Source organism: Macrobrachium rosenbergii, chromosome 51 (assembly GCF_040412425.1).
Source record: "Macrobrachium rosenbergii isolate ZJJX-2024 chromosome 51, ASM4041242v1, whole genome shotgun sequence".
Lineage (NCBI taxonomy): Eukaryota > Metazoa > Arthropoda > Malacostraca > Decapoda > Palaemonidae > Macrobrachium > Macrobrachium rosenbergii.
Window position 1 is genome coordinate 39,276,063 of NC_089791.1, and position 25,719 is coordinate 39,301,781.

Genomic DNA, 25,719 nt, shown 5'->3' on the forward strand with positions numbered 1-25,719 from the left:
AGAAATGTCTTGCACTGCCTTATGGAGTCCAAATATCCCTGAACCTTGTTAAAGGCCCTCTTCGTAGAGAGACGTCGCCATCTTCACAAAACAAAGACTTTTGTGACTTAGACGAGGTGCTGCGGGGGAGGGCGAGGAAACAGAGGGCTTAAACTTGTCCCCAAACAAGTCTTTCAGCAGCCTAGTTAAGACAGGTAGTCTGCAGAAGCTGAAGAGGAAGAGGACTGATCCTCAACTGCAGGATCCACTGAGCGAAAAAGCTCTCCTTCTTCCACAGGAGCAACTGAAGGGGCAGGAAGAACCAATTGGTTAGGACGGGGACCTAGTCCTGCAGACCAATTATAGCAAAATTACTTCTGCTTGGAAGAAGTCCATTCCTCTAGAGGTTCATCAAAGTCTCGAGCAGAAGAGTCAAAATGAGAGTCTCTTCATCCAAAGGCTGTGACCTGGATATTCTTCCCGACTGGCGGGTCTTGGAGTGACGTGACGATCCGACGAGAGTCCTGGTGAGAGGGAACTCAGCGAGGGAGGCGTCATGCCTAAAGCAAGAGGCGTCGATGTTGAGCAGTTGTTGGCGTCTTGATGAACTGCAAGGCGTCCTGTCGAGCAGCCAGGGGAAGCGTCATGGCGAGCAGCGGGGGCGGCGTCATGGCGTGCAGCAAGGAGCGTCCTGCGGGCAGCATGAGAAGCGAATCACGCCTTAGCAGCATGAGAAGCGTCATGACGAAACAAGAGGGTCGTAAGAACGAGGGGCGTCAAGCCTGGCAAGCATGAAGCACATCAGAAAGCGGGAAGACGATCCCTGCCGAGACCAGTAAAGCACTGAACAACAGGACTTCTAGCGGGCGGCTCCAAAACATCTAGCGACGACGAACGTGGAGAAGGAGAAGGTGAAGGTTTAGACCTCTTGATCGGCAGCCGGGAATCCTTCCGAATCTTGACACGCATCAGTCTTTCTGGGCCATTAACGAAGCCAATTGCTCCTGCAAAATCTTTACGAGTAGGAGAAGATTCTCCTCAGGAGAAGGGCTGATCCTATGAGAAGAAGAGGGGTAGGACGCCTTCTTCCTTCCTCACAGGGGAAGCAACAGCCTTCTTTCTGGAGCGACGGGCGCTCGAAAAGCGTCATCGTCCGATGAACGTCCTATCCTCTTCTGCGGTGGGATAGCGTCAAAACTCCAAGAAGAGCGAAGAGGCGTCTAGACGAAAGGGGCGTGGCGTCCCCCTCCTCTGAAGCTTCTCTTAAGAGGGCGAAATCAACCGAGATTTCCATTCCGACGGGGAGGAGGTCGGGGAAGAGAAGCAATCCTTCAGGATTCGTGCCTGTGCACGATCCCCGGCAGCCTGGGAAGCGTCATCAGGACATGCGAAGGACGCCAGATCGGTGGAAGTCCGGCGAACCTCTTGCGGCTTTCGACATGCCCACTCCTGGGTCCTGGGAGTCCGACAGAGTCTGGCCTAGAGGCGTTATAGGCCGATCTGACGCCTCCACAACACAAGGGGGACGGACACTAGCACTGCACTTCACAGCACTTTGAAGAGCGATTCATTTAGCTTCAAGGCACGAATGGAAGACATAATAATCGCCAGGAATCACCATCCGCAGCAACAACCCCAGGTTAGTACACCACAGGTTTAGGAAGAGCTACGCTACAGGGTTACTAACAGGTGAAAACACACTGTCCATCTGACTCCTACCACTTCTGGAGGAAGACCTCCTGATCCTATCTCGCTCTAGCTTTAAGCACATAAGAATCATAAGTCCTCCAACTAGCATCAGACAAAGATTCACACTCCTTGCATCGGTCATTCAACAAACAAACATGTCCTCCCAACCCGAAAGCATACAGTGTGAGGATCTGCCGAAATTTTCGATAGCCTCACCTTACAGTCTTGCACACAAACTCGATAACTAGAAGAACTAGATTCAGACATCTTAATCCCAGGAAAAAACAAAGCCAAATCCAAAAACAAACCACAATAGCGTATGCCTAGCCACAAGTCCAAGTCAAAACCAAAAATCAAACAAATACTCAAGTGACAACAAGTTTATCCGAAATCCAATGACGGAGGTACTGAAAACAAGTGTTGACAGTACCGCGACAGAGAAAATCTGAATAGAAAATGGGAATGGTTCTGATACCCATTCCCAGCGGCGGGGAATGGGTACTAACCACCTGATCTCCCACTGAGTGTGTCGCAAGTTTTGAAATTCTGTCAAGACTATCCAGAGAATACAGCTATATATATATCTGACAGGTAAGTCTCTTTATTTTTATCATTAAAATATCATTTTGTTCATGACACTTACCTGAGATATATATATGGGAATCCCCACCTAGGAGGTGGAAGAGACAGAATAGGATTTAGGAAACAAATAAATGTATTGATTGACGCCTTGGTTCCTACCTGTTAGCATTAGCTGACTTGAGAGTCGTTATCTGTCACCCAAGCCTGCTTCTGCTTTTCTAGAGTCTCCAGCAAGGTAGGACCTATAAAGCTGGGAGATCTGCAATGACCTGTCCACTCAGCGTGACCACAATTATGCCTAGATCATGTGACCATACAGAGAGGGAAGAAGTGGGAACGACCAAATACCTGACCGCCTCTATCTAAGGTAAAATACATAATTTGGATACTAAAAACTGTTAAAGTGGGACGTCCATCTCAATGGCCACCCAACAACCAAAAAAATACAACAACAAGATTAAAAAATACACCAAACCCCTAAAGGATAGGATGAGTATTGCCCTCTTCTCCCAACATTGTGTCTTTATTTGAAACGCTGGTCCCAGCTGGAGCAGTCTAAATGTCGTCTTCACATCCAAATAATAAATTTCGAAAAATTAACACTGAATTACCTCCTCCAGAAGGTGGCACCAAGAATATCATTCAGAGACATATTCTTTTAAAGCCACCGATTAAACCATTATAGCTCAACTTCATGAGCCTTTATTTGAAGTCTCATGTCACCTTCTAGGCAGGAGGAATGAGCCTCTCTAATAGTACTTCTTAAAAAGAATGCCAAGGCATTCTTAGACATGAGAAGATCAGGTCTCTTCACCTAACACCACAGACTGTCCGTTGAGCCTCTATTTTTATATGGTCTTGGCATGTTAACTTGAGAGCCCTGACAGGACACAGGACTCTTTTCTGACTTTGCAGATGGTGCATCTCCGTCAAAACCTTTGATCTCAAAAAGACTTGGGCCAAGGGGCTTGAAGGATTTTGTTCTGGCTAAGAACAAAGGGATTTAGGGAATAATTTGTTAGGACCCTAAAGCCAATATGTTTAAAATTTTAGGCTTGCACTTCACTAACCTCTTAGCTGTTGCCAGAGCCGTTAGGAAGACAGCTTTCTAGTCCGTTCTTGAAGGAAGCCAAGACAGAGGTTCAAAAGTACTTGACATAAGAAACTTCAGGACAACATCCAGATTCCAAGAAGGCATCCTGAGTTGAGGAATTTTGACAGTCTCGAAGGATCTCAGTAGATCGTGAAGATCCTTGTTGTCGCATAAGTTCAGGCCTCTCTGTGCCTAAAAACTGCCGATAACATACTGTTATAGCCCCTTAATTTCGAGACTGCCAGTTTATTCTTATGCCTAAGATAAAAAAGGAAGTCAGCTATTTGTATAAACAGAGGTCGATAAAAAAGAAACTCCTTTACTGCTGCACCATCTCCTAAAAACAGTCCACTTGTACTGGTAGACCGATTGAAGAAGGTCTCCTGGCATTGGCGATGGCCTTTATCCACAGCAAGAAAATTATCTTGCTCTGGCCAACATTAATTTAGTCTGAACGCAGTCAGACTCAGAGCAGAAGAGGTTTTGTTAGTGAACCATGTAAATGCGGCTGCCTGAGAAGGTCCACCCTCAGTGGAAGCGTTCTGGAAAGTCCACTAGAAGGCTCCAGGTCTCTGGGAACCAATCCGCTGCTGGCCAGAAGGGGGCTATTAAAGTCATTTTTTCCTTGCTCCTTCTGGCGTTGCAAACTTCCTTTTTCACTTCTCCCAGGATCTTGAAGGGAGGGTAAAGCGTTTGCCTGTTGTCGAGGCCTTTCCAGTCCCAGAGGAGGGCGTCCATCCTAACGCTCCTGGGTCTCAGCCAGACAGAGAGCAATAAAGGGAAGTCTTGCCTTCCTGGACGTAGCAAAGGTCCACTAGAGGATATTTGCTTATCCTCCACAACTCTAAACATACCTTCCTTGTGTCCACTTTAGTATTCTGGTTGAAGCTGATTTTGCCGACTGAGAAGGTCTTTTCGGATATTCTCCTTTTTAGTTTATCAATGAACCTCGTGAGAATAGTGACCCTTCGAGCATGAGTCCAAAGCAGGATCTCTTGCTAGGATGAACAGGGAACGAGATCCTGTACCCCCTGTTTGTTGAGGTACGCTAGAGCTGTGGTATTGTCCATGTATTTACTTTGGTTTATTCTGCCTGAAACTTGGGCTTCCTCAAGGTTGAAGAGCCAGAAAGATAGCACCTTAAATCCTTGAGATTTATGTGCCAGGACACCTGTTCCCCTCTCCAGGTGCCTGACACTTCCTCCCCCTCCTAGTGTTGCTCCCATCCTTCCCTGGAGCTGGGGAAAACAACACTAGGTCGGGCTCTGAAGATAAGAGAAACCCCTTCTGCAAGCTTTTAAGGGGTCGAACCACCACTTCAGATGATCCTGATAAAGGAGATATCATTTCTCTCTTCCAGATTCTCCTTATCCTCCAGTTCTCCAGGAAAAACTGGAGTGGTCTGAGATGGAGCCTCCCAGGGAAACAAACTTCTCCAGCGAGGAAATGGTCCCCAGCAAACTCATCCATTCCTCACCGAGCATGTTTCTTTCCCTAGAAAGGACTAACTTTTCTACTCTTTGCAGTTGCCCTTTTGGGATGGAAAAGCTCCGAAAACCCACTGAATCCATCTGAATCCCCAGATAGACGATGGAAAATGCGTCGATCAGATGGGACTTCTCTTGGTTCACAAGAAGTCCCAGGGACTTCACAAATTCAAGTCAAAGTCAGGTCCTCCAGACACTTCTCCCGAGCTCCTAGGCTCCGATGAGCCAATCGTCCAGGAAACAGAACGACACCCTTCCCCGCCAGGTGAAAAAACCTTATGCAACGTTTCACCTGGAGAAAATCTTTGGGTGGGCGCAGTGCACAGACCCGCCAGAGAGCTCTGAACTGGAAGACTTGTCCCCCAGCACAAATTCTCAGGTACTTCCTTGACTGAGGATGAAACAGGGAACATGGAAGTATGCATCCTGTAAGTCCAGAGAGACCATCCAGTCCCTGGTCTTAAAGCCCCTAGAACCGACTGGGGTGTTTCCATCTTTGAATCTTTCCCAAAGCGATTCAAGACGCCGTCAAGACCTCACTCCCACTCTCCCCCGACTGTTTCGGGACTAAGAATAGCCTGTTGTAGAACCCCCCGAGAATCCAAACTCTCAGAACTTGTTCCACGGCTTCTTCTCTAACAACTGCTCCAGGAGAATCTAAAAGAATCTGTTGCTTCTCTCGGTGGTAAGATAGGCGACAGATCCTGGAGTCCGAGCAAATTGGTGGTAACATGAGAAAGGGGATCTTGTAACCCCTCCTCTAGAACACTTAGTGACCATGGGAAGGCTGTACCATTCTCCAGGCTCCCACAAAAAGGAGTTCCTGGCTCCTACAGGTGTCTGGAGGCGAAAGGAGTCACTTTTTTTCCCCTAGGTTTAGAGGGCCTCCTCTGGTGAAACCCTCTTCCTCGCTTTTTTCGATCTGAGGAAGAAGTTCCTCCACTGGAAAATTCTTCTTCCTGGCGGACAAAACTGAAGTTTTCCCTTAAGAAGGAGCTGGAGGACGTCTCGGTTGAATGAGCAACAGATCTTGTGGCCTTCTCCTACTTAAGACTTCTGCGGAGATGTCCCAATCAAAGACTGGGGAACAGATGGTTGGACAAGGGGCGCAAAATAACTCTGCCCTTGGGGAAGGAGAGACAGACTTAGCTGTTCAAGTTCATGAAACAAGGCCCTCTTCTTTAAGAGGTCCCATACCAAAGTGAGACAGCCAGTTCTTCAGATCCATCCTATGCTGCCTTGTCCATACAGTTAAGGACACTAGAGAGCTCCCCCAGGAAATGAACCGCGCTCAGAGCAAGATCTAAAGCTCCCAAGCACCAGTCCAAAAATTAAAACTAACCTCCATGGTGCGGAAGAGACCTTTTCAGATGATGGTCTGTCTCTGACAAAGTCCAAGAAACCTTAGCAGTAGACAGATGAGACCTTCTGGATTTCATCAACAAGACTGGTAAATCCCTGAGAAGAAAAGGAACTCTAGGGCTGAGATCTTCTCCCTTCTCATACCACATACCAGCCTTGCTGGAAAGCTTAGAGCTGGAGGCACTATGAAAGAGGTCTTGCCAGTTAGGACTTCCTGTCTCCTCCATCCACCGTTGACTTTCTTGAAAGCCCTCTTGGTCGCCAAACAAGGACCGAGTCATCTTCAAAAACCAGCTTTCTCCCTTGCTTTGGAAGAAGCTAACTGAGAAGGCGGGAGAGAGAGTGGAAGGTTTTTTTGGCCCAACAAGTACTGTACAATCCGGTCAAAACTTGATAATCGGAAGTAGAGGAAGCAGGGGGGCTCGGCGTGAGCAGTCTTTCCGTCCTCGCCAGAAACCTCTTCCGCCAAGCCGGTTTCCTTTTAGGCTGGTTCTGAACAAAACACTTTAGGGGCTGCGAAACAGAGTGGTTTTGACTCGATTGCTTCTGAAGCAGCAGATCTTCTTTTTCCCAGACCGAAAGAGAATGCCTCCGTAACGCCCTGAAGAGCGTAAGGGGTCCTGAAGAGCGTCCTGGAGAGCGAAAGGCCCTGAAGAGCCCACACTGGGCCTCCCCTGGTGTCAGAAGAGTCCTTAGTCGAGCGTCCCTGCAGAAGCGTCTTGAAGAGCGGCTTTTCGGTGGACCTGGAAGTAGGTCTGTTTGGTTAACGCCAAAACGACAGCCACGAAACTTGAAGCTGCCCAGAGAGGTATAAACTCAGCGACGCACACAAGCCCTCAAAGACGATGTCCTGGCTTTGTGGAGCAGGAGAAGGAGACTCTTGATCAGTTTAGGAGGCAAAGTCAAGGTCCTTTAACTTACTGTTTTCCTGAAATCAGAGTCCTCTCTACAGCAAGAGAAGACAACTGCAGTTAATCTCCAACAAAATCTTCTTAGATGGAGAAGAATCAAGTCTGGGAGGAGAGACAATCCTATGGGAAGACGATGGGCCTCGGGGACGTGTTTTGTTGGAACAGAGCACAGGCTCTCAACTTTCATCCCTAGCGTCTGTGTTCGTCTAAAACATCCTCATCAGGCGAAATCCTGGTCCTCTTTGAGTAAAGCCATCGAAATAGCCAGCAGGCACGAAGAAGACTGACGATCTTCCTCTTAACACAGCTCCTCTTGAGAGGACGAGAGTCCCACGAACGTTCCACAGCTTACGGGTTAGGACTGTACTGTCTCTGTCTGGCTAAAACCAATCCTTGAGAATGCCCGCATCAGGGGTAGTCCTGGCAGCCTGGGAGACGACAACTTTACCTACAATTGAAGGGACGTCAGATCGGTGGTCACCCCCGAAACCTACTTGGCCTTTTACAATGCCTTCTCCTGAGTCCTGGGAGTTTGACAGCTTGCAGGCCTTTAGACGACCTATGGGGCCGTCAGGCCTCCACAACACTGGGGGATCACTACACTTCACAGCACTTTTAGAAGATGTCACTTTGTTAATACAAGCCTATTCAGATGGAATTCTAAGCTCATGATCCAGGGGCAACCCTTCCAGACACAACATCAGGCTTAGAGGAAAACCACAGGGACAGGTGCAACATCAACTACATTAGGATTATCAGGAGAGGAAATAACCTGACTTCTTTACACACTCCTGGGGGAAGACCTCCTGACCCCAGAAACGGAACTTGACAAAGAACATAAGAATCATAAGACTTCCAGCTCAGTCATCCGATAAAGGTTCACACTTTTTCATTCGATCATCCATAAGACAAACATGCCCCCTCATTCAAATTGAGGAGGGTGCTAACATGGAATTTCGGGTAGCCTGCACCTATACAATCACTCATGCAACATACACGGAAACTAGCAGAACTAGAACCAGACATATTGAAAGAAAAGTCATAAAGGAAAATCCGTGTTTTGTCCAGAAAAAGCGTGAGCCAATCCACAGTCCAAGAATCAAAACCAAAAGTCAAGAGAATACTTAAGTGGGAATAAGCAAGTTAACGAAATTTTTAGGCGGAGGTATGACAACAGATGTTAACAGTACCGCGACAGAGAAAATCTGAATAGAAAATGGAATGGTTCTCGATTCCGGCCCCCAGCGGGCAGGAATGGGTATTTTTCCTTGGCCATCACTTTGCCGCGAGTTTTTGTAAATAATTTCTGTCGGATTTCGGAGAAATACAGCTGTATATATATCTGGTCAGGTAAGGGTTGCTTGAATCAACTATGCAGTTTTGCACTTAGTCAGTCCTGGGGTAGTGTAAAGGAAGTGAAAAAGATGCAAATAATGGCAGTTGGTAGGTTAATGAATTAAATGTTGATGGCCAAGTAAACAAATAAAAGTTTAGAACCGGATCAAAGAGGAAAAGAGAGGGATTCAGTACTAAGAGAAGCATCTTGGACTACTCAAGGGGAGGCTGCATGAGAAAAATTATTAAAAATATGTAGGCATAGTAAAAATTTCTCTAATGCCAATCTAACTTCAGAGAGCAGACAGTGTCCATTCATGGCTGTAGATAGGTTACTATTACTACAGTCTTCCAATGTAATTGAATAATGTGTACTGTCAAAATGTACCCTCCTGAGGAGGAATGCCAACTCTCTCTACAGGAATCGTAGTTGAACATTTATGGTATGAGGACAATTACAAAGGGAGATCAACCACAGTCATAGAAACTTTGGTTATTCTGTTGTCAAGTGGACTTGCAAAAAGGCTCAAACATATATTAGACAATGATTACAGCCTTTAGACCTCTTACCAAAGTTAAGACATAAGGGAAAATCCAGGCAGTGGCTGCTGATGATTCAGGCCCACAAAACCCACCCTCCCCAGCTTCTTGCATATTTATGCTTGATGGTCTGCTTTCGCACTAGATTTATAATACCAAGATAAGTGTAACAGACACACTGACAGAAAGGCTGACTGAGTGGGAAAACTATAGTTGCCAACTTTTTTAAGATGGGCTAATGAAATACACTTAAATCTTACAGTTTTGAACGTGAAAGTAAACCAAAATTCAATATACATTAGAGATGGTAATTAGTAGCCCTAAAACAAACCCAGTATGAAATGGTGAGAAAAACAACATCCATAAAATGAATGATTATTATCCTCATATGATGAAAATTAAAAGAGAAAAGACATGATGGTGGAAAAAAATTATAAATGTGGGTATCCACACAGGAGTGTGTCAAGACAGACAAGGGCCACCCTTTAGTTAAGTAAGGTTTCATAAAGGTTAATTACTGCTTTGCTTTTGCATAGGTAGGAAACTGGTACTCAGTTTGCTATATCTACAAAGAATTTAAAAGTTTGGTTAAGGACATTTTTATAAAAAAAAAAAAAAGTGAAAAACACATACCCTATTAATTTCCTGTCTCCTAACAGTATCAGAAATATCTGGCCAAATTGAACCTTGTAACAAAATAACATCTGTTGTTTCAAGTTGATGTTACTCGAAACCAACAGCACGAGCTACACCCTCCCATGCATCAGCTGCCTCCCGTACAGGGTTAGCTGTTGTTTGACCAGCATTGACATAAGGATCCCCAAGCCCATTTTCCGTAGAAACTTGCGCAAGGCACTGTGACAGCCTGCAAGCTGTTCCACAAACTGTATTTAAAGACTGTAAGAAAAGAAAATAACAAGTAGTTACATTTAATTATTTGCTAGTTCTGCTATGAGAAAACTCACTATAGTGAATCAAATAAAAACATGACACTTGTCTTCAATGCATCTTATTACAGCATATCAAAAAAAGCAGCATTTTGCATCAAAAGGTACCTCACAACTCATTTGAAAAAGACAGTTGCATTCATCTTAACTAACCTGTATATAAGCAGATAAACACATTAGTTAATCATGCTTGTATTGTAGAAGCTGATTAAAAAGACTTTCTTGTTTTGATGAGATGCATTGGTTAGCCATCTTATAACAAGAAAAACCTCTCAGCTCTTTGGCTGAAAAGAAAATTTAAAGAAAGGTAGTGTTAAGAATGAATAATTTTGTAGTGGATTGAACAAACCAGGTTTATAATATAATAAACAATGTTTAGCTGGGTTTAAGAATAAAGCATAAATTAACATACCCCAAAATACAAGTTTTAGTACTGTTATCTTTTAACATTTAAGGGTATTACAGCCAGTTTAAACTAACTTGTATTTTGACCTAAATTTACATAATTAATCTGAATCAATCCAATTTAGAAATGATAAAAGCCTTTTATGTAAGAGTTTCCCATACAAACTTTGAAATGGTTGCTTGAAGCTTGCAACAAGGTCTTAATTTGGTCTGGCAACTAGCACTTTCTCTTCAGCATCAAGTCCCATCTGGTGAGACTAAGGTGGGAGTATACTAAAAGGCTCTGGTTTGTATTCTTAGATCATCATTTTATTTTAAAAACATTTATTTTGTCAGTAAAATGGAAATTACAAACCATCACCTTTAAGTGGCAAGGTTGTCTAAACTAACTGGCAAATTGAGTTCTCACCCAAATGCCATTTGTTCTTTAATGATGTTGAAAACACTAGACTCCTATAACCTCCTATTAATTTGATTTATGATGCAAGACTGGATGAAAAGCCAGAGTTTAGATGGTTTGCAGTCATTGGTTGAAAACTTACAAAGATAACCCGTACTGTGTCTTGATATTGATTGGTAGTCCAAATTGTATTTCCAAGACTATATTTGGGTCAATCAGTAACTTTTCATTAATTTCAGGTTCAGGTGATAACTTTACCATAATTTTTAATCAAATTGTTAAATAGGGATTACATACAAATACATCTTTAGAGCTGAAGCTCTCAAACAGGATGCCTGAACACCTGGTTAAGTCAAAGTGCTGTGGTCTGCCCAGTGGAACAAATTTTTTCACGTTATAAAAATCTTTAACAGGAAAATTTTATCTGGCAGATGTTTTCTATTTTTGATATTTGGAAATCTATAAGATTATAGATTAAGATTATGTAAACTACAAATATCTGTGCCATGTATATAAATAGCTGTGGCATGTACACAAACCTGATAAACTTTAACAAAAATTAAATGTTTTATTATCATGTAAAACCAAATTTTATTTATAGGTACAGTGCAGATAATATTTAATGATTTAGAGATTATGTCAGAAGATTATTTTATTATGTATATAAATAGCTATGTCAAGTGTCCCACCTCCTGGGCTGGACTGCCAGGCTAAATTATATTTATTAACTGCTGGAACAGGAGTCTGTGTGTGTTGTAAGAAGGAAAGTGTTTATATTTTTGCACGTCTCTCAGTTCAAAACGCCATGTTTTTCATTTTCCCATCTTCTATTCAGTTATATAATCATTAAAGTTACTAAAAGTAAGAATTTTATATTTAAAGACTTGGTACGGTAATTAATGTATTGTAAATCTATTTTTATTCATCTTCAAGTAGGATGATAGAGAAAGAAATTAAAAAATGAATAGCATCTCTTTCTTTAGTATTTTTTCTTTAAAAATCCATCAGTAATTATTATTTTTCTTGTTATAAAACAGGTGATCCAAAAATTATTTAATTATATTTATTAATGTTTATATATTGGTTTATTTCTATTACCATATATATCCACATACAGACGACCTTTAAATCCTAAAATTCACCCCTAAACACAGGGGGTTGTCTTATTCTACCATTCTAAAAATCAAACCTTTTTTTTTGTCTAAGTGATGTTTATTGATAGGCTAGCCTCAGACTTAAACACCGATAACCATGAAAAGATTCACATTATGAAATAAACTGATAATAAAGATAATAAAACCATTTTTACATTATATATTATTGGCATATTTCATTGTACAATCAGGAATAACTCCATATCAATGGAATCAACTTTTACCTATGCGAGCCAGCTGAAAAATGTAAACATCGAATTATGGTTGCTCTCACAGCAACCTTTATTTTTTGACCTTTCAAAATTTTAATGGTAGTGTAATTATGGTAGTAATAACATTTAGATAACATAATATTCATTTATCATTAAAAATTCATTATCATTTTGGTGGTAAATAACAGTTTAAAAGTGATTACATGTACAAACATCAATGTTCTTGCAGTATTGTTTGTTGTTTGAATTCTTGGCTATTTTTACTTATATTATTGGCATAATTTAAAAAATAGCCTATATTTTCCATATCTTCTTTTCACTAGTGGTTCCATGATTGATATGGAGAAAAATGTAAACATTGTAAGTTAATACAGAAATTTTATCTGTCGGAATGTTTCAGAAGTTTGTGATTGTTGATGAAGTACAGTATAACATAAATGGCCAATTAATATTCATGTTTGTTTAGAATTATCATTTTGTGGTAATTCAGTCATATGAACGATAATTATGTACGATAATTATCGTACATTATCATATTGTTGTTAGGGGTTGTTTGTGATTGGCGATGAAACGTAAACAAAATGGTTTTCCTTTTAGGCAACGTGTGTAGGAAAAACATAGAATCGGCTTTGTTATTTCATTTATTTTGAATTTCTAAGGATACAGTAAGTAAAACAGCATTTGTAATAACATCACCTTTACAAAACCAGTATTTCATAAGATACCTGTTGTTGCAAAAGCTAGCCTATAAACAGATGGTTTTGTAATTTAGCAGTCGTCTTAGACTACAGATATGAGATAAATTCATGAAAATTTGCCATAATTTTTCACCCTGTCTTATCTAAAGGTCATCTTATGCACAGAAATATACGGTACATTCTTTTACAAAATAATCATGGCGGCCTCATAAATTATCATGCACTTGTATGGTGTTTCCATTTGTTCTTTCTATAGGCATTCTTTGCACTTACAGTTTTCATCATGAACATTATCTTTTCTACTTTTCATGATGTTCTTCATTCTTGATGGCAAAACTGGAGAAGGGATAATATTTACAAGTTAATCATTCAGAATAATTGGGACAGTTCTTTTTTATAACTGGTTCATTTTTTATTCTTTGTTTATTTTCTTTTTATTTGAGGACGAGGAGAGGGTACTTCTCTCATTCTCTTTGTACCTTTAGCTTATTTCCATTTTTGGTATTTGTATTTCTTCTATTTTTGTTAATGATATTTGTCTTTGTGTTTCATTATTTACAATTAAATCATTTAATAATTCATGAGTATTTGATGTTCTTGTACTGATTCTGACATTTTTCCATATTGGCTTTGACACATAGTCTCTTTTTGAGGGAAGGTTGTATATTTGAAATTATATATAGTATTATATGTGTGTATTTGAACAGATTTCAGAAAAATTTTTATCTCTGACAATCAGCATTTGTGTGTAGAGAAAACCTAAATGGACTATGAATCCTCTAGCTCTTAGTTCTTGTATGGCTTCTCTAATAGACATCCCAGTTCTGCTCACTAATACAGGCAGTCCCCGGTTTACGACGAGAATCTGAGATTAAAAATACTTCCCGAGGTTACGACGCTTTTCAAATATATTAATCAGAAATTAACTCGCAACATTTAATCACGCATGTCTGGTTAGAATACCAGATGCCGATCCGACAGAAGAAATTTGGCCCCAAAACGGCAGAATAATCATAATTTGAAGGTATTTTTGATGTAAAACTCAATAATAATGCAGTTTACGTCATTCTCAATGCACCCAGAGCATTAAAAGTAAAGGTTTTCTTATGATTTTTACAATTTTCGACGATTTTCCGGTTTACATCACGATTTTCGGCTTAAAACTGATAATACGTTAAGGTCAACAGAAGACCTGATCATGAACCTGGGGACCGCAAATTGTAATTTCAATATACTGTATTCCAACATTTCTTTCAGTGTCATGGTTTTGGAACATATGCAATTGCTTTACAACTTTGGCCTTCAATTTCAATACCTTTTAATAACTTTTGACCTTCGAATTTAATTTTTTCCATTCTTGATTTCTTTCCAGGGTTCTTCCTATTTGGAATTTGAAATACTGTACTTCTTCATCTTCTACATTTGGGTATATTTTTTTAAGGAATCTAAAAAAAAATTCTCCTTTCAGGGAGACTATCATCATCTAGGTTGTGAGGTAAAACCACTGTTCCTTGAATACTATCTCTTTTTTTCCTTCTTCCTTTAATTCTTCAGCTGAAAGCCCTTATGGACAGAGTCAAAAGACTATAAACCCAAGGGGGTTCCTGATGGAAATCAGCCTGCAAAGGGAGGCAATTTATAGGAAAAGGTGATAAATAATTAAGTATCAGGGAAATATAAAATAAAAATTCAGATGTCAGCACAGAGCGGGAATGAATTTGAAGATCAGAAGATTCCACAACTGCATTATGCAAACTATTCAGTGTTTTAGCATCAAGATAAAACTCTGAGCAAACTTAGTACAGTACTGTAGTATTAAATCTGATGCTAGAAAACATCACACTGTTTGCAGCAGAAGCCTGCCTATTGTTTCATGCAAAAACAACTATGACAGATAAAGAAGAGTGCACAGGATGTTTGTTGTTAGAGTAACTTTTATGAATTCACTTTACATCTGTGCCACCAGTCATCAATAAAAGTTGGCAAAATAAACTTGAACGATGACATTAATCTACCCAAGAGTTTGAGATGATCACACTGGAGAACAGTACTCTAAACAAGGAAGAAAAGATTTAAAACACATATATAATAGCTTCGTCACAAAACATTAGAAAATATTTCCACAGGATACTAACTTTTTGAAAAACAGAGGAAGCAATATTACGTATATGCTTCTCAAAAGTCAGTGCTCTATCAAAACTTACACCTAAGATCTTAAAAGTCACTCACCTTTAGAACCATACTATTTAAAATTGTTCTGGACTGACCACCTATCATACTTAAGAGATTTAGTAGGATTAAGCTTCATGCCCCAAAGCCTACTCCACTCATGAATAAGTTACAGATCTCTATTCAAGGATTCTGCAACAACAGCCCTAAGGCAAGGAGAAGGAACAGCTAGAAGAGTAACATCATCATCACATGCAATTACTTTGTTCTCCAGACCTTGCCACAAGTCACTGGTATAAGTAATAAATGGCAAAAGTCCAAAAATACTATCTTGAGGAACACCTAAAATATTGCTAATGCTACTGTACGGGCCATCAATAGACCTTTTGGGTTCTGCCTAGTAAATATTCACATAAAATAATAAAATATCTACCTATCCCAATAATCTTAGCTTGTAAATAAGTGCTTCATGATTCACACAAAGCCTGCACTAAAATCTAGACCAAACATGCATGCCTATTCCTGTCTTGTATAAATTACCTTGATGCCATTAAGGACATTGAGGAATTGGCAGGCTTCAGACTGGGCTCTAGTGGTTGCTTCTATTAACAATTCATATCTATTGATCTGTCTGAAGGCCATATATGAAGTAGTATATTTGGATAGCAAGAGGTTTTCTAGTTTTCCTCCTGTTATTACGAATTTGGTTTTTAGTATTAAAAATCTGGACCAAGTTGAGCTTCCAAATATGTGGTTAAAGTGAACAAGTATGGGATTTAGTGTATATATTTATTGTCTGACTACTTTGGTAGTACTATCAACATGTTCAGGATTCAAATTTTCTGAATTATTTGATGGAACATAAGGTTTGAATGTAGTCATCATACCATTTTTCGTGTTTGTCTGTTGTCTGTCCAGGCAGTCCCCAGTCATCGGCGATCCGGTTTTATGGCGCTTGTCTAGCAACGAAAATCGGCAATTTTTGGCACCGAAAATCACAGATTTCCACTTGTTGGTGCTGATAATTGGGTATTGGTGCTGATACATACCTAACAGAGGCGCTGATAACCAAAAATCGGCGATTTTTGGGAAGGACTTTTCGGCGCTGATAAATGCTGAAAATCGCTGATTTTCGGTTATCGTCACGCCATCAGAACAGAATCCCCGCCGATAACCGGAGACTGCCTGTATTCTGAAATGACAGATTCTCCTTACATTCATTCTCAATTGTTGGTGTGAACATACAGATATTCTCTAAAGCCATGTCCTCTCAATCACAGGGGTCATCAACATTATCCTATAATATATTTACTGAGATAGCCTTTGATATATTTATAGAGGTAGCAAGCCGGGATTTTTCACCCTATCACAGGATTCTCATCTTCCTATCCCCTACGGCTCAGTATAGGAATGAGCTAAGCAGGAATCAGTCCCCTGCTAGAGAAGGGCTGCTTCCCTCGAGGTGGGCAGCAACTGATCAGTGAGGGCAAAAACTCCTCCTACTCAGTTCCCATGCTTGGCGTTCCCCTTTTACCCACATTGGGGGGAGACTTAGAATCTGTTCAAAGGAACCTAACTCTTACCCAGACCTAAGAACTGGAGTCTTAAAGGGTCCTCTTAGAGACTAATGGCAAACAAGTTTTGGAGTGGTAAATTGCAAGTCCTGAGGAGGGTTTAAAGTTGTCAACCATAAATCTGGCATTAAAGAGCAGAAAAATAAATCTATAGCAATGGTAAAATAAGGCTCTAGCAAAATTAGTTGAACCAAGACCTAAGACCTGAGGTAATGAGGGAGCTGCTCAAATGAGCACAATCCACATAACATCACACCCCAATTCCTGGCTCCTACTTCCCCCTTACAACAAAAACAGGCCAAAAGCTGAGGGGTCAAGTTCTGTCACTATCCCAGGATCCCTGCACCACCCAAGAAGCAGATTCAGTGGAGGAAAGGTGAGAACCTGCATGCTCTATCCTCCCCAGCTCGTGCTGGTTCTTACTAACAGTGTGCCCTGCACCAGTAAGCACAGGTCCCATGGAATCTGGGGAAGCTATACAAGTTGGACCTGTGCACGAAGCGCCAGATACAGCGATGCACAAAGAACCTTTAGCATGACCCCCATCCACCTTCTCCGCAGAGGAAGACCGACTGCTTAAAGTCTTGAGAAAATTCTTGCAGGGACTACCAGATGAGGCCTTTTTCTTTGTCCACTGAAAAGCTTTTTAAGAAGGTGACGAGGCGGAGGAACCAGACAATAAATGAAGCTAAAGATGAAGGGGATGATGACATCTCCCTTCTGCGTCTCTTTGACTGCTTCTTCTGGGCCAGGTCCGATATTGTGGTCAAAGCCAACCAGAGCATATGGAGAAGGACTGCCCCTAGAGCAGAGGAGGCCATCTCCTTTGGACACATCACCAATGTGCAGGGGTTACTGTATAAGTAAGGGTAGCCAGGGAGCCTGGAGACACAGCAACCATCAAAGTCATCGTGGTCACAGTAGAGGTGGTTATGGAAGACACTTTCCCATAGGAGAAGTAACTGAGCAAAGAAACACTAAACTCCCCCCAAAAGACCCAGAGAAGGCCACAACTCCCTCAGTTTCTCTGTCTCTGACACACCTGAAAGAGAAGTCAGGTTGGTATGAGGTACAGTACTTCCTTCCAGAGATGGAGGGCTTGCTAGAGGAAACCTCATCTTCTGAATTGAAAGTCTCAAGAGAGATACCAGAGTGGCCTTCATCCCCCCCTCTCGAGGATCTACACTGAAACTTGTTCAGCAGGATAACCCAACGGAGAGGCTACTCCTCAAGAGTGTGAACAACCAGCTGAAGCTTAGAAGAGGGGAGTCAGGTGCTAGGGTTCCTCTGGTGTCATGGGGAAAACTTCTTTGGTTCCTTCCTCCTATTCATTGCAAACTTAACCCACTGTTTGAACAGCCACTCCCAACACTGCAGACAAGGACTACTGACACAGGGTTTATTATTCCCTGGGCAGTATCTCATAGACATTACCTGACCTTTTTTTTTTTTTTTGAGGAAGCAGGCCCAAGTGACTGATCAGTCTGATCCTTATCAAAACAATCCCACAGTAACAAAAAGAAAAGGAATACTCAAGAATATATTTAATAACAACAGAATGAATGGTAAAAGTCAGGTAGAGATCCATGAGAGACATCTGTAATCAACATCAGCCGGAAGCAGAAGTGGGCAGGGCCTTCCCCACCTATGACTACCTTGTCAATATGTTTGAATGGCCTTTTCCAGTTCACACTTAAAACAAAATCCTATGTAAAAAACAAGAGTTTGTATCTATGTAGGAATGCATCTCATGCTATTTTACCTGTACAAATGCATCTCATGCTATTTTACCCAAGTGTCCAGGTTTGGAGACAAATACACTGGAAGTTAATGGTTCTCCCATGTAGCAAACAAAGCCACTTCCAGATATGGAAGTAGGTTGACAATTGCTTGAAAGGGGGGACTGTCCAACATCCACTTGGTCAAAAATGCCATCTGTCTCGACAGGGCATCTGAATGACTCTACTGGGTAGATTGCTGACAAGTGCCACTGACATGCTTGAGACATCAGCAGGATGGACAGCGTGAATGCACTGAGAAGAAATGAGTAGAAACCAAGCCTCCGGATACACTATCATTGCTGTCTTGTTGTCTAGGACCTACAAGATAAGGGCCCCAACAGAGGCTTAATTTTCGGACAGACAGAGATACAGCCATCAGTTCCAGAAAAATTATGTGATGCCTCCTTAAAGCTAAAGACCATCTCCCAGCTAACAGTCCTCTGGCCTCCCCCACCTATCACTGGGCAGCAGCCAAAGAAAAACGTGCTAGGTAATGGCTGATGAGTGAGGGGTATTCTCCTATTCACCACCTGTAACCACCAGTAAGCTATTTTGTAACCAAGTTCAGCAACCACCTCCAGCTTGTGCTGAAGGGCAATCTTACATAAAAGGCCCTGGTTTGTATTTCTGTAAGAGCACACATTACTAGACATAGCATGACATCAACTCTTTTCTTTCCCATCCATGTTTATTTAGAAAAGTAGCTTACCATACTCAAGCTTTTTTGATAGGAAATTGTCTGCTTTGTAACGAAAAAAAATCCTGGAACAGCACAATTATACCTGACCATAAAGTTTTTCTGAGGCATAAACTGTTCTGGAAGCAATTTGATTTACTGTATCTGTAATTCATTCCTCTTTTAAAGATTTTTACACCTTAATAATGCACTGCAGTTTCACAATTCTTCAACACAAAAGAGAAATTCTATATCCACAAGAGCTCAACCTCAAGTATAATTCAGCAGATATTCTTTGTTCAATATACTATACTGTACTAATGTAAGAACAATTAAAATCAAATCATGTTACAATCTGAACATTTAATCCCTTCATTCAGAGTTAAACCCATGTTTCTCAACTTCATTATGGTTTGAACTAAAGTACAGCAAGAAAAGGAAGTTTACAAACTGAAATCTTACCCAAATCTGTCCTTTCCCAAAGAACCATTGACCTCCGGTGTGTGAAGCCGCACTCGACCTGAGCTCCCATGTGTAAGAGGGGCTGGAGGAGGTTTACTGAAACCCCCTACTCCCCCACCCCCAACAGGGCCACTGCGACGCATACCTAACTACAGCATCTTGAATTCTGAAAACAAAAAAGTTGCATTAAAACTCCTTAAAACCTGAAACTATTTTGTTACATTTTCTAATATATGAACCTTAATTTAAAACAAATTTAAACTAAACCCAGCACAGAACTCATGTTGACAGACCATCCAAAAATGTAAATTTAAGTCTTTCTTTGCCTTACAATGAGTAATGTTGATAAGTAAAATAAAAGGTTAGTGTCTCTATGAACACAATCCCATTATTATTATTACTGTGACCTTTTCCAGACTGAAGGAATTACTCATCCTCATCTGTGGTGAACCAAATTAGTACTGTACCCCCTCTTTGGGTCAGGCACATCTTCAATTCCACCACTACTAACAAATGATGGTAGATTGGTTACTAGACCTAAGGTAAAGGCTGAACTGCTTCATTGAGCTTTTGACACTAAGCAGTTAGCTGAGGTGTCCCTTTCTCTAATATATATCATCTTGAACCTACAGTATCCTTACAAAATTTGCATTTAGCTCTAGGGATGTTAAGAAAATTCTTCATAATCTTGAAAGCTGGGGTGGAGATCCTGATGGTTTCTTCCCTTTGGTTTTAAAAAGGTTTCAAGTGTATTGCATCCCAAGATTAGCAGATTCTATAAATTTTATGTCAATGTAGTATCTTTGTGGATGAGTGTGAGCTTAATAATACATTGCCTGTTCCAAAGAGTGGCATATCTGCAGACTGAAGTAACTACAGGCCAATTTCTATTCTCCCTGTGCTCCCCAAATATACAAAAAAATTATTTTTAAGCCAGGTTACAAGTATGTGGACTCTAAAGGGATTGTTAGCTGATAATCAATATGCATGTAGGAAGCAGTTAGGTTCTTTTGATGCTCTTTTACATTTGACATTCCATTTGCAAGAGAGCCTTGGCCAGGTTTTTGAGTGTATACTAATTTAAATAGATTTTAGTGCTGCTTTCGATTTAATAAATCACAAGGCACTTACTTATAAACTTCAGAATCTTGAAGTGGGTGGATATGTTTTACAATTACTTTAAAGTTTCCTTACAGGTAGACAACAGCGAGTTGCTGTCGGTGGGATCTTTATTGAACCCATGACCTATTGTGTCCGGAGTTCCACAGGGTATGTTCTTGGTCCGCTGTTATTTTTAGTGTACACAAGTGATATAGTTGTTGGACTGGAAAACAAGATTGTTGAGTAAACCAATAATGCAACACTTGTGGGTGTAGTAAAGTATCCATTTATGAGAAATGAAGCTACCCATAGCGTCAATCATAACATGGAGTGAATTAGTGAATGGTGTAGTCAGTGGGGTGTGAGGCTGAACTCTGGTTAAATGAAAATACTACTGATTAGTAGATCTCGTACAGATTTTCCACCCCGTCCTTACCTTCAAGGTATTGTACATTTTAGGTCATTTGCCCTTCCCTTTCTAGAATACTGTTCCTCAGTGTGGATGTCTACTTCTGCCAGTGATTTATCTCTTTTAGATAGAGCGGTTTGTGTGGTAGGTTCTGTTTCCCAACATTAGCAGTCATGACTTGGACCATCGACAGATGGTCTCTTGTTTGTCAATTTTTCATAAGTTGTATTTTAAAAAGAGATCTTTCACATTCACAATTGATCCCTAAGCCTCTTTTGCTGCTGAGAGCAACCAAATTTGCTGAAAGGCAGCACCAATATGCAGTAAATGTGCCTGCTGTCAAACTTCGCAGTTCCACAGGTCCTTTATCCTTCACATCAGTGGACTGTGGAACTGTCTCCCTGAGGATGCTGTGCAACTGGAACCTCAAAAGTTCAAGTGAAGATGTAACACACTACTACACAAGAACAATTCTTGTATTTTAATAATTTACTTACATTTTTAGCTATTTATTTATTGATTTGTTAATTTATTTTCTCCTTTCTAATAATTTATCTCTTTGTTCCGTATTTCCTATTACCTTGTTACTTCTTTCAAATGAACACCATATTTTTGAAAGCTTGAATTTCATGTCAATGGTCCCTGTGGGATCCAAATGAACAGGTTTCATCTTCTGAATAATAATAATAATAATAATAATAATAATAATAATAATAATAATAATAATAATAATAATAATAATAATAATAAGCGAATGCTGGACATTTGCTTGCTATGTGGTTTACGGTCTCGTCTTTCATACTGCAGGAAGTGCAGTATGAAAGACAAAACCATAAACCACATAGCAAGTGAATGTCCGGCGCTTGCACAGAACCAGTACAAAAAGAGGCATGATTCAGTAGCAAAAGCCCTCCACTGGAGCCTGTGCAAGAAACACCAGCTAGCTTGCAGTAATAAGTGGTACAAACACCAATCACCTGAGGCAAACGATCAGGCAATGACCCTCTGGGACTATGGTATCAGAACAGATAGGGTGATATGCGCCAATAGACCATACGTGACATTGATTGACAAAATCAAGAAGAAAGTATCACTCATTGATGTCACAATACCATGGGACACCAGAGTAGATGAGAAAGAAAGAGAGAAAATTGATAAGTATCAAGACCTGAAAACCGAAATAAGAAGGATATGGAATATGCCCGTGGAAATTGTACCCATAACCATAGGAACACTAGGCACGATCCCAAGATCCCTGAAAAGGAATCTGGAAAAACTAGATGCTGAAGTAGCTCCAGGACTCATGCTGAAAAGTGTGCTACTAGAAACAGCTCACATAGTGAGAAAAGTAGATTCCTAAGGAGGCAGGATGCAACCCAGAACCCCACACTATAAAAACCACCCAGTCGAATAGGATGACTGTGATAGACCAAAAGAAAAAAAAAAAAGATGATAATAATAATAATAATAATAATAATAATAATAATACCAAATTAAAGTGAACTAGCCAGACTTTGGTTACCCAAGTATGCGTACAATCCTGGCCAGGAATTAATGTTTAAGGCTAGCCCCATAAGTGATCTAGAAATCCAGGTAAATAGCAGACTACTACCACAGGCCTTTAGCTTGGTAACTAGCCGTTTATGTGCAAAACACTATAGAAGAAAAGTTGTTCAACATACAGTTCTGTACTCTAAAACATCTAGAAACCCCATTATCCCGACCCTAATGCCATCAGTTTGCTGATCCCAATTTTTTCATCTTTCTGCAGTCCCGACTGCTGACACGCACACACCTCTCTTCCCCTGTGTTCTTACAATACTCTTAGTATGGTGTTATGATTGTGGGTTGTGGAATTTTTGAGAAAACGGGTCAATGGCTACTGCACATGCATAAGTACTATCTAACATCCGACCCTTGAGAACTGCTGTTCCAGGACACTGACCTTTACATGGCTACTCGCGTGCATGGGTTGTTTCCAATTGACAGAAGATATTCTCCAATAAAATTTTGGCCCTGACCAACCAATGACAGGCCATGACACATGCTTGTTTCCGTTTACGTAATTTAACATGGCTTGGAATTCATCCATTTGATTTTTATTCACAAAAGCAGTTGCCACCATGGTTCTGTGTTCTAGCTCTGATATCAGTGCTCTCAAAACTGCATAATCTGTTAAATTTAAATATAAATGCCCACAGTGTTTAGTATTGTTAAATTAAACAATAAAAACCAAGTCCAATAAGATAAAGCAACAAGGGACTCAAAAGGAAAACAAGTGCCAAATTTAAGTGTATGTGTTAAAGGGCACACAAATTGAAAAGTTCTGTTTGAACATTGAAAAAAATCTTACACATGTCCTGGTAATTCACCATAGGCAAGCGCGATGCAGGAAGGAGTCTTGAATATCAACATCTCAGGGCATACTGTGAATGACTGGTACTGGTTTTGCTGCAAAGTGGTGTTGCACCACATCAAGAGTACTATTACTTGTATTCGTGGTCTAGGCAAAGTTTTGGAAACTGACAAGGCCAGATTTGGAAAACAGAAATATAATAAAAGGAATATGGTTTGGGGGCATGAGCTTTTATGGTCCCAGTAACGGACTGTATGAGGGAGACGTTAGTCAACCAAATACATAAATGGATGTTACAGGGAACAAAGATAATTGGTGACTGTTGGGTGGCAGTGGTGGAGGAACACTAGGGGGTATATATCCAAATATGGATGAAAAGAGGATATATTCGACAATTATCTAGCATTCCACTTCATCCGCTGAAAATACCTGTACAGCATCCCATAACAAGGCTCCATGTTTTCATGCAAGCGGTTGTCCTCCTTTACCCATCTCTTGATTCTCCCACAGAAAACAACAATATCAATGCCTCCCAGTAACATTATAATTCCTTTTTGTACAGTACATTTTAGGTTCAGGCACATGTAGTTGGGTAAGGAGAAGTGAGGTTAGGTAGTATTATTTAGGTAAGTCTTCTGGTTAAATTACAGACTAAGGCAGGTCAGCCTCTCTAAAAGTGCTACTTCTACTACAATATTACAATAATGCATTGTTGAAAATAAAAAACTTTGGGGGTATCCTGCCTCCAGTTCAGAGAGACCCCCACCCTAAAACCCAGTTTCCCACCGCTGTCCCCCATTATCATAAGATAAAAGCCTTTTCCCTTTCCCTATATTATACGATAGCCGAAATTACGCCAAAACAGCCCATTTTGGTGTATTTTCGGTCGGCGACTGTTAGGAAATAGGCGCGGTAGCAGTCTGCAATTTTACTGGAATCTAAACCAAAGCAATTCTATCTAGAAGTTAACCAGACATCTAATGATAGCCTGTTAGCAGATTAGGGTAAGCAAAATAGCTTATAGTATTTCGTTGCAATTATTAAATGATACACTAAACTCTTGATCATTTAACCCTTTCCTGATATTAGCCCATGTTTCTCAATTCGGTTGTCACATTGTTAGGATGCTGTGGATTCAAGGCCTTACCAAGAGAAGGCTAGCCACTGTTGCGTTGTAATCTTGCAAAGTACACTAAAGCGCTTGCAACATTCTTTAGTGACAAATTTTAATACAAAACTTAGAAGCGGAAAGATTTTAGACACACTGTACGATATATGTGGTTAATCATTGTCATTTGGCTGGTTTGTTTACACACAAACGAACAAACTAACAAACTGCCCTAGTTTCGAATAACTCCATTTTTTCTCACTTCGCTGACATATTTGCCAAGTTACAGGGTACCCACTTCACAAGAAATCTTCCTTGAATTTAAATTTCATAACTGTTAAGAGCTACAAACAAGCCTAAAATTCACCATTTGTGAAGTAACGATCGTAACGTTGGACGTAGTTGGGCGTATATGCAGACGTAAATAAACCCAACTAGTGTTCGGTCATTACGTCATCTGTAAATTTGTAATATTTGCGCTTTTTTTATGTTGTACGTTGTAATTAGAAGGAGTAACGCCGTAATAATATAATTTGCAGCGTCCGATTTTTCAGGAGTGTAAATGCATGTTACACATGATGAACTCTCATATCTTAATTAAAATATAAAGAGTACAAAGATTCGAACATAATAATTTATCGTCTGCTATTTACAGTGCTGCCAACATATGTTCAGTGCAGTGGTGCCATCTATCGCCAAACTTTTTCTTTTTACTACTACAAGTATGCATGTACTGCACATGCATGTAGTAGCAAACATTTATACCACTTCATGACGTAGACGGGCTCGAATGCTTTGCATGGAGTCTTGTAAAATGTTGTTAGTCACGAAGTTTTTAATAATAATAGACTGACGGCAAATACAAAATATTTTATTTTTTATTCCTATTGAAAGTGGATATGTTACAGCACGTCGTCTTCCTGATTTCATTAATAATATATTCAAAATATTTGTTTTATAAATTGCAGACACTTGGTAAAGAGATCATGGGACAGAGACTTTCGTTGGCGAATGCATAGTGGTGCACGATTAAGTTTCTTACTGTAGCCTGGTAAGTTCTCGTATGGATAAGCTCAAATTTAAATGGGACCAAATTTCTGGTCAAACTTGGCAACCATCCATCCATCTATAGGAAACAGACATTGAGTAACATGCTTTTTTCATCTTTCATCCATTGACCCAGTCTTAAGGTACTTTTTTCTTTGAGACATTCCTCCTGACAAATCATAAGGTATAAAGCTGAGTTGAATTGAATGGCATATAGAATTTAGGCCAAAGACCAAGTACTG

The 25,719-nt window shown here is 40.4% G+C and overlaps 1 pseudogene; it reads right to left on the reverse strand.

Moving 5' to 3' along the window:
- Positions 1-24,934, reverse strand: part of LOC136833030 (uncharacterized transmembrane protein DDB_G0289901-like) — a 78,600-nt pseudogene extending 53,666 nt beyond the window's left edge.
- Between the last annotated feature and the right edge of the window lie 785 nt (positions 24,935-25,719).